Source organism: Strix uralensis, chromosome 19, assembly GCF_047716275.1.
Source record: "Strix uralensis isolate ZFMK-TIS-50842 chromosome 19, bStrUra1, whole genome shotgun sequence".
Taxonomy (NCBI): domain Eukaryota; kingdom Metazoa; phylum Chordata; class Aves; order Strigiformes; family Strigidae; genus Strix; species Strix uralensis.
The window spans coordinates 13,585,809-13,603,795 of record NC_133990.1 but is presented as its reverse complement, the minus strand read 5'-3'; the positions used below and the strand labels follow the sequence as shown (position 1 = coordinate 13,603,795).

At 38.5% G+C, this 17,987-nt stretch overlaps 1 protein-coding gene across 1 annotated transcript in view; it reads left to right on the top strand.

Moving 5' to 3' along the window:
* PRKCA (protein kinase C alpha) overlaps positions 1-17,987 on the top strand; it is a 160,545-nt gene that overhangs the window by 114,382 nt on the left and 28,176 nt on the right. The gene's annotated exons all lie outside the window — the stretch shown is intronic.

Sequence of the window (17,987 nt, the reverse complement as noted above, 5' to 3'; positions counted from 1 at the left end):
TTTTTTTTTCTTAAGCCTCCTGTAAATACACTGGTTTCAGAATGAACAGTCAGGGTTTATCCATGTCCTGCAATGAAGTGGAGTAGAAATCCTAAGAGGTTGCATCGTGTAAAGCTACTGGACTGGGTCCCAGAAACAACAGCTTTACACAGGGTCAGCTCTGCCTCAGAAATAATTAGTCTGTCTCTAAGCCTAATTAGTTCAGCTTCAGCACCGTGTATTTGAGGCTTTCCCTGTTCCGGAGGTAGCCTGGCTGATGCTATTTTAGTGGTCTGAATTAATCAAGGTAAGGGAATAGGTTTTCAGTGAACACAGTGTCTCCAGGAATATCATTTACAGAGTTGCATAATGAACAGTTTTAAAACTTAGTGGCAATATATGGGAATATTGGTAGCCAAACAAAACGTGTAATTATAACTAGACCAAGGCTAGTACAATGCGGTATTACATGGTCAAAGGATTTAGATTCAGCCTCTTACTCTCCCTCAAAGTTTACCACTGTGAGAAGGAACAGAGGGAAGCAGTACCCTCCAAGTAATGTTCTTACTTGGTTTCAAGGGAATTACTGTGATAGCTTATAAAAATTAACAGCACAGATGTCTGAATGGTGGTATTTCACTTATTAGCTATTCTGGTATGGCACATAAGTGGTGCTGATTCTGATCATCTTTTACGTTACTTTTCTTATCATTTATATCTTGGCTTACATAGTCATTTTATTTTAGGTACCCTATACTAAGGAACAAGGAGATAGCACTGAGAAATATGCTGCTATTTATGATTTAATGTCATCATCTAAATAAATATTTCCACTGTTCTGAAATCAGCTTTGAAACCTTCCAGGAAGAAGATTGCAGATCCTGACTGCCATTTTACTAGGGGAGTGTATTTGTCAGGAAGATTAAAAATATAGATAGACCGAGAGGTCATAGTGGTCTATCTTCTCATTTATCAGTTTATAGAAAACAGTCACTTCAGAGTGCTTGCTAATCAAGTCTACATTTGTGGTGCTTGGTCTACTTTTCAATATATGACAGTGTGATTGATATCCAAGCTACACTGATTTAATTTTGAGTACAAAATTACAATTTCTACAAAAGTATTGCATTACTAATACCAAATACTTAAAATGAATAATGCTGGTCTTCAGAGAAAAGGCCTATATACAAACCTAAGCTATATGATAATGGAGAAACTTTAGGATGAGAATTTCATTCTGTAATATTAAGAAAGAATAAGAATATTTTGAGGTTGTAAAAGATCAGAGAACTGGTAGATGTGAAATTTCTGAAAGCAGTTTCTGGTCTTAAAAAAAAAAAGTCTAAGACATTCTTAAAACTCACTTTGCCCTTTTGACTCAAGTTTAGAAATGTGCTTAGTAGAACATTCAAGAGCACTTAGGAGCTACGTCCCATTTAAATCAATGAGAATTTTTAAAATATCTGCCTGTGTCTATAGTTCAACAGACGTCTTTAAGATTTGACCTCAAGCTCCCACTGATTTCAAACTGTTTACACAATCCTATCACATCCTTCTAGTTCCACTTTAATAACCCAGACTTCTTATTTAAATGTGGTTATTAGTCACACAAATCTCATTGGTATGCTGCTTTACTTACTGGACCTGCTGGCACAGATTCTTTAAGTCATTTATTCAATGTAAATCTACCATAAAATAGCTATACAAGATTGTAAATAAATAATAGAATCAAACATTCTCTTCACTTACATTTGTAATTGAACAGTAAAACCATTGTCACAAGCAAAAGTTTCCTCGTGGCCCATTCTGCCAGTTCTAAACCAGTTGAAAAATGAACACTTTGATTTGTGCCCAGTAGTTATAGATCCTATCCAACAAATGGGACCAAATTTGGAAAAGAAAGAGTTAAGGAGGAGGGCGGTTTCAGTAACTGAATCACGCAGTGACCTCGTTAAGTATTTTTAGATTTTATTTCAAGGAGTTTTCTTTTCTATACTGTCTATGTATTATCTATATAAAGTTGTCCAGTATATAGAAACTGAGGTATGTTATGCATAGGTACAGTGCAGTATTTTCTATACAACAGATTTTAATCAATCTACATATTTTCTGGATCTCACCTATCACTAAAACTTTACAAATCAATTATCTGCTCATTTAGCAGTATGATCAAATCTGTTTTCGGTGATTTATAGATGATACATCATTATTAATATTTAGAGATAAAAATATACTCCTGTAGGAAGTGGAGGCAGGATAAAATCTGTCACTGTTTTTCATTTGGTTTTAACCTCTGGTTGTGAATTTTCTCTCTGGAATGGCATTATTTGTGGCCATCTCAGAACGAAACTCCATCCTCAACAGGCATATTCAGAATAATTGTAGCTGCTCCATAATTGTCCGTGCTGAGGTTGCCATGGGAACTCCCAACAGTCCCAGGTGGCTCCATGGACCCAAACTAGCAAGTCTTTTAACTGCAATATCTACTATTTGTTATATGCTTATTTTCCTGTTACAGTATTTTGCTAGTCAGAGAAAAAAGCAGAATATTGAAATAATGCAACCTTGTTGTATTTTTCGTACCTGGTATGATTTGAGCAGTAATGTTTTTGCCACTTAGGGCATTGTTTTGGTTTTTTATTTGGGGAAGAGAAACGTGCAAATTCTAAAACTTCTATTGTAGGGAGTTATTTCAGTTTTGTCAAGCCCTGTTTCCTGTAATTTGCTGCTTAGTAAAGCACTTCTTGATACTTAAATATCACCTTAGAATAATAATAGAATAATACTGGTTTAAAAGTAGGCTGGTTAATTATTCTGTCTGTCCCCTTCTTTCCACATCACCATCATGGAAAAATGTTATTAAAAATAAAGCAGCTGTTACAGTCCATATCAATGATTTTTTTAATTAAAAAAAGAATAGAGTAGCTATAATCCTCATATGTGGATACATTTACCAAGTACAAGGTATATTAAGTGATGGCAGCAATCTGGATGGAGTCACTACAGTCAGCTCTGATAATTGAAGTGATCCAGGCAAGTTGTTACGAGGGAATAGGTTACTGCTCATATAATCTTCGTTTTAAGGCATCTGCAGGGAAGATATGTAACGGTCCTCCTGGTGCATACTCTTCAGATGTCAGACATTTTCTTCTGTTCTAATTATTTTTTTCTAGTGTAGCTCTCGGTGTGGGTTTCGGTAGAACAAAATCATTCCCGTAGCTTCTGAGAGAGAGCTCAGAGTACTGTCCCCACCGTGGGGATCCCTGCGGGCCCATTCTGGTGGACCCTGGGAGGTGCTTCCCTGGGGACATACACCCACCCCTACCGCTGTGGCCACCAGCTTCACGGTGGGTTTAGGTTAGAGATTTCAGCTGAGACATCAGGTGCGAGTCGCTTTTCATGGCTGTTAGTTTTGTGCCGTTCGTTTAATTAAGTGAGTAACAACAAAATCACTCCACAATAAGATGACTTTATTCTGATAAGTACTTTTTCTGCAAAATAATTACCAGTTGGTGTTAGTAAAAGCAAGTACCATTTTCATCTGTTAATTGACGTTGTGGGCCAGATCCATAAACCCGTGTGTAGTAGGAAGGCCAGGCAGGGCACCCAGGCAAAGTGGCCATACTGGTTGTATGCTCTGTTTCATCTCCCCTTTCTGGGACTGATCCAGGTGCTAGATAAACCATCCAGGAGCAGCGTTTATGTATTGTTGCCCGGTTGCCTGATGGGCTCTTTTTGCTGCCGAGAAGTGACGTGACCCAGCTTTGGAGTGTTTCCCAAGGACTGGAGCTGGTGGCACCGGACACCCTGTGCTGTTGCTTTGGCTGTTTTCAGATTATCATGACATGAGTTACTTTTTCAGCTTCTTCGTGCCAGTGGAATCACTGATGAAGGCTGTGCAGAAGCTGGACCTGTAGTTCCCTTTTGCAGGCTAAAAAGATCGAAATACAAGGAGAGAGGGAACAGAGTTCAGAACAGGGTAAATATTGTATCTGGATAGTGGAAGTGTACAGTCAGTGGTGACATTTTGGTGACATCTCAGTGCTTCTAAACATAACTATTATTATGATCCTAAAGAAAATGTCTTTTAAAATGCCTCACCATTTTAAATACAAGAACAAGGACAATGTGGTGCTTGGTTATAAATACCTAGAACCTCTCCGGTGACGCAGGAGCTGTAGATATTTCTGCTTCTGATGTGCTACTAAACTCCTCCAGTACGCAGAGCAGCATTTTGTTTGACCAAACTTGTGTGTTAATGCTTGTGCAGACATGAATTTATGAACAAGTAACCTATCTCAGTCTGTATATGTATCTGTTGCATACAGAGCTACCATTTATTTACACCATCAGGCCGCTCTTTGTGGCCGTACAGCTGGTGTTAAATGGTATTTGAAAATGTCCGCAGATTCCAAGGCACAATTAAAGCTTTCTGATGAGTCCAACGCTAAAGAAACCTCTTTCATTTATTTATCCTTCCCCTTCTGAACATCAGTAAATCATTCCAGTTTGCTTCACTGCAGGTACTGCATTTCTGAGATCTTTAACACTCCCTTTAGTTATATCTTTTTTTAAAGCAGTTTCTGGCTGCTTTATTAGAAAGGAGAAGGACGGTACTTTCTGCATTAGTCTGGCATTTTTCTGATATTCACAACAGTCTTAGGTCAAAAGGACATTTTCTTTCTTTCCTTTAATCAATGGCCAGGAGATCCTAGAGCAGTTCTAATTCTGAGCTGGAGGCTGGGTAAATATGCTGCAGTTGCATAGCCAGGGCCTTAGCAGAAGACTCCAGGGACTGTTTCAGTAGCTTAAGAACCCAATGAGATTTCTAATCAAATATGATATTTTCATCCCCCCCCAAAAAAAAAACCAATTGTAGAGGAGCTTGTGATTTTGTTAATTTGCAAATTAAGTTCTTCTGGTCTCTGTATAAAGTCCTGTAAGGGCTCTGAAGGAGACCTTTCTTTTAATTCTTTGAAGGATGGCGATTGTTTTGCCCCAGAGTTGTTACACTGCAGTTACTTTACTCTTTTTTTTTTTTGTAAATAAATAAAAGATACGATCTCAACCACACCTGTGTCTAACCAGTATGCATTCCCATTTTGAAGCAATAACTGTAATTTCTAGCAGTTCAGCAAAGGTGACATGGAAAAGAGAAATAACATTACTGACACTTCAAATTGTAAAAGAAAAGATTAAATTTACTTTTCAGGAAACAGACACTAAGCTACACTGAAATCATGACCAGCCAAAATATCACTGGCACATCAATCGACACTCGTTATGTATATAGAGATATAAAAAGAGGAGCTGCTTTTTTTGGCCATGGCACTCATTCCTATTTTTAAATTGTGCATATTTAATCATTAGAGAATAGTTTGCAGCATTATAGAGATGCTGTTAGATGTCTCCATCTGTTCTATACTATAGTTTGGCATGGGGAATTCCCATATGCAGTTATCTGGAGGTTTCCCTCCACTCACCATATCTGAAAGTAGAGAACTTGAAATGTCTTCACCAGATGACATACATCTCTGGTCTCAGTTCCTATCAGCTTGTGATTTCTGTAAGGCTTTTCTCAGTCTGCGTGTTGTGATTTAAGGTGAAGAATATACATAGAAAATCATATTGATCACAGGGATTTCTTTAGCCCTTATATACAGTTTAAATGCTTTTCTCAAAACAAGGCAAAAAACCACACTTTTGTGCTGTCGCCCCTCCACAATGCTTGTTAGTTGTTAAGAGCCCAGACTACACACATCTGTACATACATTTAGCTTTATGCATTGCCGTGGCTTAATGCCATTAGGAATGTTTCATGCATGAAGCGTGTGTATGTACGAGATTGAGGTTAGCACTGAAGAGCAGTTGTGTGAAGACCTGTCCTTCACTGTGCTAAGCTGTACCGTGCTCCTTACTGTTAGGGTGATGAACACCACGATTTCTTTTTTGTGATTTTTCTGTGCATAACAGATGTGTCCATTTCTGTATTCTCACTGCTGTGTCTTGATTTGTTTATTTCTGCTACTAATTGTTGTTGCTTTGCTTTGCCAGCCCTTTACTAACGAAGCAGTGTTTCTCCCTTTCCTGCCTCTTCCAGGACTGTCATGTAAATATCCACTTCTTCAAGGTAGTTTTCTCCTTGGTGTTCTCTTACACCTTTCTCTTCACACAACCCTCTCTACCAATGTTTGAAGTTTATTAAATTCAATTTCATTCTCACCATGTTTTAAGGATGCACTTGTTTTTTCCCCAGTTTAAGCTTTTCTAATGGATTAAAAAAAAAAAAAAATTGAAGTATGAATCTACCATGATTTGTCACAAAGCACTTGCCAGATTAGAAGTTTACTTACATAAAAGGGGTCATCAAACCTCAGCAGATGCAGTGCGCCTTTCCTTTTGAAGGAATTAGTTAAATGAATGCCACCTTCTCATGGAAATTGGAAAATGGTGCATCTTTAATTTGAAAGACACTCATGGAACTTTAAATAACTTCCACAGATCAAATAATGCTCATGTTCACTGTGTATTTAAATAAATAAATTTACAGAATATAGCATGCATGTTTTATGATATACTATACTATATCTATTGCTGTATGTTAGTTGGAGTATACTATATCATAAGAGATATTACCCATATGCACAGAAGCTCTGATACCTGCAATACCACTTCACCTGTTTGCTTCCCATTTTACTTCTTTCACTAATCACTACCTCACTGAATTATTGCCATAACAGATACATTATCGTCATTGAGAACACACATGTGTGGGGTTTTAATCTGCATGTATCTCTAACAAATTATCTTGCTTTATTAGGGCAAAGGTTACTGACACAGATCACACTTTCAGTCCCATACACTGGTTATGTTACAATTTAAATTGAAATTTGAAGCTCCTGTGCTGTAAACTGTTTTGAGAATCTAAGGTTATTGAAGCCATTATCATCTTCCAATAGTATTTTTCCAATTTAAGTTGACCTAGAGCAGTTTACATGCTATACCTCAAAGCTTAAAATACTTAATTTAAAAATAAAATTTTCTTTTTGAAGAGTTGTTTATATTATTAATGCATGATTTTACCAAATGTTTTAAATACTGAACCAGAAAAAGAATAAGACCATTTGTCATTGCCAAGTATTTCCTCATGCAGTAATCATTTGTCATGCAATCAGTAACTTATTTTTTCTTAACCTTGATTCTTTATCTGGTATCTTTATCTCAGAAAAGCCTGCACAGAAGAGGACTACCCTTTCTCAATTGTTTGCACCTCTTCTTATTTGAAAATAAAATCACATGTTGGTTTCATTGATGAAACTTGTTTAATGCAGGGAAGTTGCAAGTTTCTCTGTTTAAATGCTACCCTGAAAAAACATGTCTGTGATAAGTACCAAGTTATGTCTAACATCGTGTTGTCACTCTCTTGTAAAATCCAGACCTTCAAGTGCAGTGACATAAACTGACAGAAGTCCTTGGTCGATTCGTGTTTTCATCATAGGAGTGCACCTAAAAAAAGAACTGAACAATTTCCTACAGCTGCTGCTTCACAGGCAAAATTCATGCTTAGTCCTTGTGAATTATAAACATGAATTCCAACAAAGAAAGTTGGCACTCTGTTCTGGTGTAAAGAGCAGACTCAATAATTCCCTTTTTTTAATGGAAAAAAAAATGCTTCCTTGTTTATTGGCTGTCTTTTCTCTCTAAATTATTTCAAATTCCACTTCTGCTTGCTGCTGACAGTGACTTAGCATCACTAACCTAAGCTCAGAAGCATCACTGCATGCTGCATTCTGCAAGCGAATCTCCACTGACGTTAGCATGTCTTTGGAAATAATTTTGTAAGTAATCAGTTTATGTGGGACTCTGGGGAGGTTATGTTCCCAAGTTTACAAGATTGGAATTGAAAAGAAACAGCAGGAGCAGATGAAGAAGGAAGGCAGTGTTCCTGAAGATAGTGTAACTCTTCTGAGTTAGAAAACAGTAAAATGTACAAAAATTATTTTATAGTACCATAGCAAATTTGAGAATGCTGTGAGCAAAGTCAAACAGCATAAATACTTGTTTATGAAATTATCAGATACTGGGAGGGATCACTCATTTATGCTGCTTTTTTTCCGCCAACAAAGTGTATATTTAACTAAATTATTTTCACAACAGCATGCAGAAAACACCTTCATCTTTGTGTGTGTGCGTGTGTGTTTGTGTGCGCAAATAGTTCCAGAGCGTGTTAAGATTTGGATACAGAATCCCAAGGTTTTAAACTCAGGCCTGGTCTGCAGCTTTTCCTGGCTGTTGTATTTGATCACAGGGATTTGCACCAAGATCGGGTAGAACTGCAGTCCTTCAAGATTATTTTAGAACAGACTTTTCTTTTTTTGTCCATATTGAAATAAGTTTTATGCTTAAAAGCAAATTCTACACTCTAGGGTTTTTTATTATTGAAAATAAGCAGTAATCTGCATAATTAGAAAAATGGAGGAGCATATATAAAAGCAGTTCTTTTTTTCTGACACTTGGGGATTTGCTGTTCTAGCATTGTATTTGTTGTTTGGGTTTTTTATTACCATTACCACAGGATATTTCTGCAAGAATTCTTGAATATTATTCCTAGGCAGCCTCTTTAATTACATTTCATCTAGTTAGACGCTGCTCTGTTGCGAGGGATAGGGTGTTTGGCAATAAAGGCAGAAAACAAAGTAGACTCAGGTGGCCACAGAATTATTAAACAGATTAAACATGTTGACAGTGCCAAATGGGTAACTGGAAACTCTTCCCTCTCTAGATTTCACTGCTCACAGCCAGACATCCGTTGTCCAGGGCGATATTCCCTGAAACTCCTATTGTTAGGACAGATACATCCCTTTTCAAATGACTGTCTTTCATAGTCATTAGACTTCATTGTCTACGTTTTCTAGGGGATATGGTTACCTTAATCCTGTGCCTGGAAGACTTGGGGATTTGTTAGGAAAAACATATCCAAATACTTCCTAGAGTTTTAACTTCTATACAGCAACACCAAAAAGTGGAAAAAAAAAAAAAAAAAATGCATAGGCAATGTGATCATAAACCTCCCAAAATAAGCAGATCTGTTGAGGTGCCGCATGGTATATTAAACTGTCGTATTGTCCTTTAGGATTCTCTTATTGCCTTTATCCTAAGTAAACATCCGATCAATGTAATGTTGAGTTTAAGAAAATAATTTCTCCTTGGAATGAGAAACCACACGGGGTCAGTAAAGAACACAGAATAGCTCCCAAAGCAAACAGCTCTCTCTAGCAAAAGTCCTGAAATAAATTAAATAATGCAAATTGTTTGTATGTATATATTTAGAAAGATACAAACCCATTAAATTAAACCACTATTTTGATAAAATTCAGTATAACGTTTTTCATACAGCCCTTTATTAAAGATTTTTAACTGGCACTGATGATAATTTTTCCTCTAATCAAAATATTTAATAATATGCAGCTGTAAAAGCAAGTACTGCCTCTGCTCACCTTTATATTGCTCAGTTAATCTCTACCTTTGGGTGCCTCATGAATTCTGTAATTACCTGCCTTTCTGCCTCCGTCGTGCTCGGCTTTATGTGCTAGGTGAAAGAAATGGACCTCTGTGGAAATCTCTGAGTCACTAAGTGGAATTATCTCATGAATTCTGTGAACCTGCAAGGTGTTAGAAGAGACATGGGTTCCAAACACATAACTCCGTTTTACTAATCATCTGGAATTCTTTGTAGGACACACTGCTTTCTCTTCTGTTATTTGTAACCCACGTTATTTCATGGACACGCTGATATCATCATTCCTACATGATGAGCAAAGCGGTACAGCATGTGGGTGGGCTTCAGGAGTGGGTTTTCTGTGTTCTTGGACATGCTTTCTGCAAAAAGGCATCTTTAATCCTTTTCACATATGGCACAAACATTTTTTTCAGGCAAATCCTTTAAATAAATTTACTATTACTACCCAAAAGGGTAAATATGACACAAGTTTAAGGGAAGAGGAGAGGAAATGAGGGAAAAAGTAAACTAAAGACATAAAATAGTCCATATTTAACTCCCAGGTAGAGTTTTATCACCCTCCCCATTTATATTTTTATGGAACATCCAGTTTGCCTTCACACCTTTTTACTAGCAGTGGGAACGATAAGAATTCTTTTTCTAGCTATTTTTTCGATAACTATTTTAGCTATTGAAGTAAAAATGCATTTTCATTTTTATACATTGCATTTTTTACTAATTATATCGTAGTTCATCATAGTGACATTGCTGTCCTGAAAATAAATGTAAGAGTTCTGCTTATTTGCATATTTTCAGTGTTGTCCTTGCTGCAAAGAAGTGTTGCTAGAATGTAATTTCACCAAAGAGCACATGGCTGAAAAATGATCTGTGTAAACCTCATGAATCCTTGATGATGTCCGTGGTACGGTGCATCTTCCTGTATGGGTGTCTCTTGCTGTATTGCAGTGTCTTGTGTAGGCATCTTCAGTCTGCTGCAGTCTAATCCAAGCGTGCTCCTTTCTGCATGCATAAATATGTGCGTATACCTTCATTAGTGCAGTGCATTTCTGTAATTTAGTTCATTAGTTATTTGTTCTGGAAAGGAACAAATGAGAATCAGTGAGAGTGCACAGTAAGATGGGAAAAAGCCATGTGCTGCCACCTTCTTCCTAAGCATTTGTTAAGCCAAGGAAAGAAGCACAAGAGCCAGAGACTGTGTCTTTTGTTCTGATTCACAGGAAAATTAGTGCAAAAGCATCTCCCCAGGTTGCTCAGCACATGTTTTAGGGAAATGGGTAAAATGGCCAAGGAAGTTCCTTCCCTTCATTGACTTGCAACAGCAAGAGCACGAGCTCAGGCCGGACCAAGATGTAACGCTCATGCCATCCCCTCTCCGGTTAGAGCTGCTGGGCTGCTAAATCATCTGGAGCTTAGGCTCTAACTTTCTCTTTTCTCTGTGTTGTTTCCATGACTACAAAACTCTCTGCTAATGAATTATAAGCTTGCATTACGTTATGGTATTAAGCTTAAAACTCAGTCTGGTGAACTATTAGGTCTTGCTGGGGCATAGAAATGGACTTTTCTCATTTCACATTCTCAGCATCCTGATAATTAAGTTGTATAAACTAGGAAATTGATAGTCCTTCATAGCATCTATAATTATATGGAATTGGAAATGCAATAATGTAAAAAACAAGCTGCCACAATGATGGAGAACATTTCAGTGAATGGGAGGTTTTTTCCTCCAGATTTTGACTTGAAATTTATTGGATTTATTTAGTTTGTTAAAGGCTTGCTAATAGCTCAACCTGTTGATCAAAGTTCTCACTGAGCTTTCATGACTGGAAACCTCAGTAGGGCTTTTTGTCCTTCCTTGAGACTTGGATTATTTCAGTTTCTCCATTTTATGTCCTTAGTATGAGTGTTGCCAGCTCTGTCAGTGACATCTTCAACGGTTTGTCTGAGATCCAGGCTACTCTGATGCCTCTTGTGTAGAGTCCAGGTAGCGATGGACATAACTGAGCATTAATTTCACACTTGTAGCCAAAGCCTCCTGGGCTCTTAACAGTGAAACTGGAACATTGTTATTAAGACTGTTCCTTTCCTCACTTCTCACCACCGACTGTGCCATTTCTTTAAGTGATGCAGAATGTTACCTGCAGCTCTGCTATGGCTTTGGGTTAACTTAAGAATTAGCAACAGAAACATAGGGAGCAAGGCAAGCTAGCATGAGGTGGCTTGTTCCATCCCCTGGTGACATTTGTAGAACATGTTGGGGTCTAGCAAAGAACTGATGAAAACTTGTGGCAGTGTGAGAAGCAGAGATTTTGTTAGAGTTTCACAGAGAGATTGCATCCTGGCACGAGGACGTTCCTGCTCCATGGATCTCAAGAAAGTCTTGGGACCCGAAATAAAGCCTGCAGCAAGCCTGCTCACTCAGTCCTTAGACTGCTGACCCTCATTCTATCAAAACTGTGATTTTGTGCAGTGGAGACTGAAGCCAGCACTGCTCTCTGTTGTCACATCAGTCATTCGCTATTTCCAGCTGAATGCGACTGCATGGGCAAAGCAGTTGGTGCTGGCTGGAATCTGCTCCAGAGGAGGGGAGAGGATGCTGGTGTGCAACGCGCAGCAGAGCTGTGAGTCTCGAGGAGGCTCCGCTGCCGGGAACAAAGCTCTCCCTTCCTTTTCCCTGTAGGTGTCTGTGGAGCCAATTAGTAACGGAGGAAATACGGCAGTAAGGGTGCTGTTTCCAAGCAGAAGTTGCGTGTGCTGTATGTGTCTATACCTCTGCACATAGGATGGGAATTCAGCGTTGTTGTTAAATATTTTTTCATTTATCACTTTCTTATGCTGAAGATTTGTTACCAATAGATCTTCCCACTGGGCGTCTCTGAACTTGCTAAGAGCGAGTTGCCTTGACAACCACTAGTGAACAGCACATTGCAAGGCCTTTTGTTGGTTTGAATGTTTTTCATTGGAAATGATGTGGGTTATTCCCTTCTGAAGCTGTGCGTGGAGGGTGGCGGGGTGTGGCCGCAAGTTTGGGCAGTTTTGGAGCCCAGCGTTGGTTTTTCCTATGGGAACAAAGCCAGTCTTACTGAGCTGGATGTTGCAAACAGCAGCAGAAGATTAATGATGGTGAGTGATACATGGTGTTAAAGCACTGACATAATGACATGTAGCTCATTGCCCTAAAGGGTAGGAATTGAGGGTAGGAATGTGAATTCATAGATTTTTTTTTTTAATTCTTCACAAATTTTATTAGTGGTTAATGGGAAGAATGATCGATTCCATCTTTTTGGTCTGTAATTCTGAAGTTTCTGAATTATACATAATAACCAGAGGGCAGAAGACCCAACATTCAGATGTATTGTTTTGTGCTATTAGATTGTCTTCACAGTAAAAAAACAGAAAGAATGTTTTGAAAAGACTCAACAAGAACATTTACTGCGACTGAAAATGTAGTGCAATAATGGATTACTATTCCCTGAATCACTTCCTTTTTTCCTTTGGCTAATGAGGTGCCAAGCCTCATTAGGGCTTGGGGAAGACTTCTTTTTTTCCATACCTAATTAAAAGACCAAGTGTTACACTTAGATAAAAAATATATTGAATACATTTTTACTGTGAAACCTGAGATATCTTTTCCAAAAAGCACATACCAAATTCCAAGAGACTCTCCAGTGTAACACACTGTAACTTTTGTAACACTCCATGAAGAAGTACATTTGGGCTGAATATATAAAATATTTCTCACCTGTGGTTTCAGGGTAAAAGAACTGGCCGAGATAAGGTACGTCCAAACCAGAGGAAGTAAGATGTTTTGCATGTCTTGTTTTCTATTAACTCTTCTGCTACTAGTGCAGACTAACTTATCTTTAACATGTTTTCCTAGTTTGTTTGCTGCAAGTTGGCTTCATTGTAACAATATTGTGTTTTTATCGAAGACATTAAGCCAAGCAGTCTGAATATAAATTTAAAATTAATCCAGGGCCTGGAATGCCATCTTCAACTTCAGCAAGTTTTAATATCCATAAAAAATAAAGGTGGATTCAAATAGGATTCTGCTATTTTCAACTTTAGTCATGGTAGGAAGAGGCAAAATAACATTGCTCTTTTCCAATAATCTTTTATGAATCATTTGAATTTATGTTGCTTCTGTAGTTGCAAAACTGTTTCTGTTCTGGGAATCTGGAAGAGTATGTTGGTTGCATGGTATTTTCTCTCTGTAGTATTCAAGGTGTATCAGATATAAATCTCATGGTAGAGCTTGGTGAGAGCATGTTAAAACGTTTCCTGTGCTTGACCTTATGAGAACACACTAACATATGCTGTAGCTGGATGTGGATACACAGAAATTAGAATACCCATTTTTGTGCTCTGCCTCTTACAACTGGTAAAAGAAGATTTATAAGTATTACCAGTCATTGGACCCTAGATTAGACTAATCTGAATAAAAGTAGTTCTTCATTGTAAAAGAGTTTGTGGTCAACTGTAAGCAATCTAAGGCATTTCTGCTATTGTAAAAACAAAAACCAAACAAACAAAAAAACCCACCACAAAACAAAACAAAAACCCTAATGTATAAAGTCAATAAAATGGTTTGAACTGTGATATTTGTAATGCTGTAAGGATGAGTAGGTCCCAAAATAATATGGAACACTCTAAGTAAATCTGTTAGAGCTGCTTTTTATGAAATTTGCTTTCCTCTACGAGAGCAAGCAGTAGGCTGTGGTTCTGGTTAGCTCTTCCTCCTTTCAGATCCATCTCTCTGTCTGGTTCAGGTGTTTTCCTTACTGTTCCTTTTTTCTAGCCATACCCAACCGCAAGAAAACCTGCTCCTCTTCAAGAACCTGAGTTTGTTTAGATGGGTCTGTGCAAGATCCAGAAAGATCTGGACACCATTTAACAGTGTCAGCTTTAGGGAACAAGACATCTGTCTGTGGTATCATGTCTGGGTGCCTTGACCTGTGTGTGTGTCTCAGGTCCAGTGCCCTGCTCTTCAGTTCCATGTGTGTAAAGCTCTGCATCACTAATTGCTCTCCTTACAGTTTCACTATCCAAGAGAGCCCTGGGTCTCTTTATTCCGCTGTGGTTAGTCCTGTTGTTGAAACAGCATTCCCAGGAGCTCTGGAAATCACTTCTGTCCAATATCTGTCCTATTTTTAGTGCTTAAGATGGCCTCAATAGAGCATAAGCCTCAGACAGATTCTCTTCCCTTCTAATAAACAGTAAAGCATCATGGGCAATCCTGGATGCAGAGGTGATGGTGAGAGTAATGGTGTGTGCTTTTGCATTTCATTTATGCAAATTAAAATGCATCAGTAATGTAGTTTTCTCTAGTATACTTATTTTTATTGTGCTCATCACCTCGACTGTATTAACAGTAGTTTTAGTTTGTAGTTCCCCATCTGAAGTATCTGAAAGATATAAGTTGTTCTTTATGTGAAACAATGTCCCACATGTTGAGGTAGTCAAAAAGCTGAGGAAAAGTGTATTTCTAGCAAAATACTTGTTCAGCAAGTTATTTTCCATGTGGGTCATAGCAAGAAATTCACATTGCTGTGTGTGAAGAGAGTTTTCAAGTCATTGCATTGTATATAATGTCATTAAACAACTCCAGCTAAATTTCCAACCAGAGGGTGAGATGAAATCCCACTCAGATGCCAGAAACCCTGTGGAAATGGACACAGCATGTGGGTGGATGAGGTCTTCTCCACATGCACACTGAGCCCAGCACATTTCAGATGTGTTTTCTCCAAATCTTTACTAAATCTTGTAAGCAAATACTGATTTCCCTGTATCTTCACCCATTGCTTGCAATAAGGCACAACATTAGTTCACGTTGTAGATTTTCTGTAGTTTAATGTAAAGCAATTTTGATACTTGAAGACATTTTCCTAATCCTTTAGTCATAACCAGAAATCATTAGTTGAGTTTCCAAATACTTTGCCCCATATTCTTGCCCCATATTCTGGGTTAAGTTCTGTAATAAAAGGGCAAGATTAAAGGCTTTCCTTAAATCCATCAATATTAATTGTTACTGAGGAGTTGTGACATTTCTGCTGTGTAGAAACTTCCATGAAGTTTATAAGAGATATTTTGCTTTAGGTTTGTATGTCAGGATGAATTGAATAACATGGAATATACACAGCAGCTAATTCTCAAAGACAGGTAATAAGTACTAGACCTTTCAGGGTTTATTTCATAAAGGTGTCTTACTGTTCCATCAAAAACTTGGTGACACAGGTGGCATCTGGAATGGCTTGACCATGTTTATCTAATTTTATTTCCATGCCCATAGCCTAATTTTGTTCCAGTAGCTCTGGGAAATTTTTAAATAGTACTAAGAAGAAGACAAAATGATATGCCTGAGGCTGTCATAATTGAAACATGTTGCAGTAGTATTTTGGGAAGTTCTTAATGGATCATCTGTGAAATGTTTTGTTTTGGATTATTATCGTTTCCTTTTTTTTTCTTCCCAGTGCATGTTTGCCAGTGTTGAAATTCCCACTATATTTTCACTAGGACCTTAAGCCAAAAAGCAGTAAAAGGAAATCACATGACAAACATGAAAATTTTTTTTGGCTTGCTCATGAACAAATGGTCAGTGGCCTAGCTGAATGGAAATATGGACCTTTGATAAGATTATGATAATTTAATAAGGTCATTGGGCAATGCCACTTGGGTCCATGTGCTTTCATCAAGTCAGCCTGGACGTTCTCCAGCATTTTGTGGGTGCCATGTCCCTACCTTTTCTGACATGCAGTTTGCAGCAGGGTTCAGGGCTAACGCACCGAGGTAGCTCAGCAGCGGCGAGGAGATAACCAGGGCTGTCAGCTTCCCTCGGGTCACTCGCCGATAAGCTCCTGCCTGGGGCAGTGGCACAGAAGCCCACCTGACTGAAGAGGAGGCGCCCCACGTTCACCTGAAAAATCTACCACATGAAAAAAGAAACTATCAAATTGAGAGTGACATCTAATTTTAGAAAGATAAAAAATGGAAGTAAGAGGAGCATGTCTGTTGCCCATTGAATCTAAGTTCTTGCGGGGGTGCAGAGAGGCCTTGGCTTGGTTCTCTAATATTATTTTAAGACGCTGCCTTCAAATCCGGACAATTTCATCTCGCGTGTGTTTGAGCTGAGCGAGCGCAGTGCGTTCGGCTCTGGGAGCCGGCAGAGGGCACAGGAGCCTGCTGATGAATCTGTCACTCTTTTCTTTTGGAAAAAATGCTGTTTCCCCCCACGAGCCTGGGGTTGCAGCACTACAGAAAGCACTCCCTGCCTGAATGGCAGGGTTGTACCTAGAGAAACAAACTGCCTTAGAACAAAATTTGGTATTTTGGTTTGAATGATACTTTTCAAACAGGCTGGCGACAACCTACCCAGTGGGCTTAAAGTATAAGAAATAAAAGTACTGTTTTCCGTTCAGTGCCTGATTTGGATCTCCGTTATTTGGTGAAAAGGCAGATACTGAAATTGCTTCTTGTATCAGAAGAGCAGGAGCCTTTATCTGAGATCCAATATGCAAGAGCATCACAAAGACATGGCCAGCAAAGCTCCTCCTTTAAACCATGTCTTCATCTTGTACAAATAAAGGATATTAGGATTTTTCTTTTTTCACTTGTTTTGCTTATGGCTCAGTCTTGTATTGTGGCCTTGAAAGGAGCTTTGTCCTGACAAAGAGCTCCGTTGCAGACACTGGCTTTGTCCCAGCAGCAGGATCTGCTGAGGGGCCATCCCCTGCAGAATCAGGGACTTAGGCTGATGCCCAGGACTGGCTCTTCCTAAACGTTCACACAGCACATGATCCTGATCAGCATCTCCAAGTGCTGCTTTCATGCAAGCAAGTAATAATAGTGGTGGAAGAAATTCACCTTTTTAAGCTGTATTACAATGGAAAAAAAAAAAAAAAGGTATCAAAACTGCCAAAATTCATATCCCTGAGGCAGGGTATAAGACTTTCTGCATTTATAAAGTTGCAGAAGGAGTCATCCAGTGTGAATATGCTTTTCGAGTGATGTGGTTATTTTATCAGAGGATTACTTGACATTACTGCCTGCAGTAATAGAGGACTGGAGTCTGTGAATCGAGTCATCCCTTCCAATCTTACGGTTTTACAGTTGTCTGGGGAGGGGAAAGTTTGTATCTTCCAGTTTCCAGTGAGGCTGCCAAAGGTATATGCCAGGCCAGGCTTTGAGGGTGATTTATTGTGTGACTTTGAATAAACTTTAATTTCTATCATTTTCTTTATCTGTAAAACAGTGATAATATGCAAACACCGTAGTTAAGGATAAAGTAGTTATCCTTAAATGTCTAGCATATGTCAATGGCACAAAGTAAGTTAACCATATTAGAGGCTATTTACCAGACCAACACACTAGATAGATGGGGGGAAGTATTTATGTCCCAAAGCATTATTAAAGCTTCTTGGCTTTGCTCCTGCTGGTATATGGGATTATTTTGAGAAAAGGAGGGATATTGTGTTGTAGCCTATATTATCTTTTG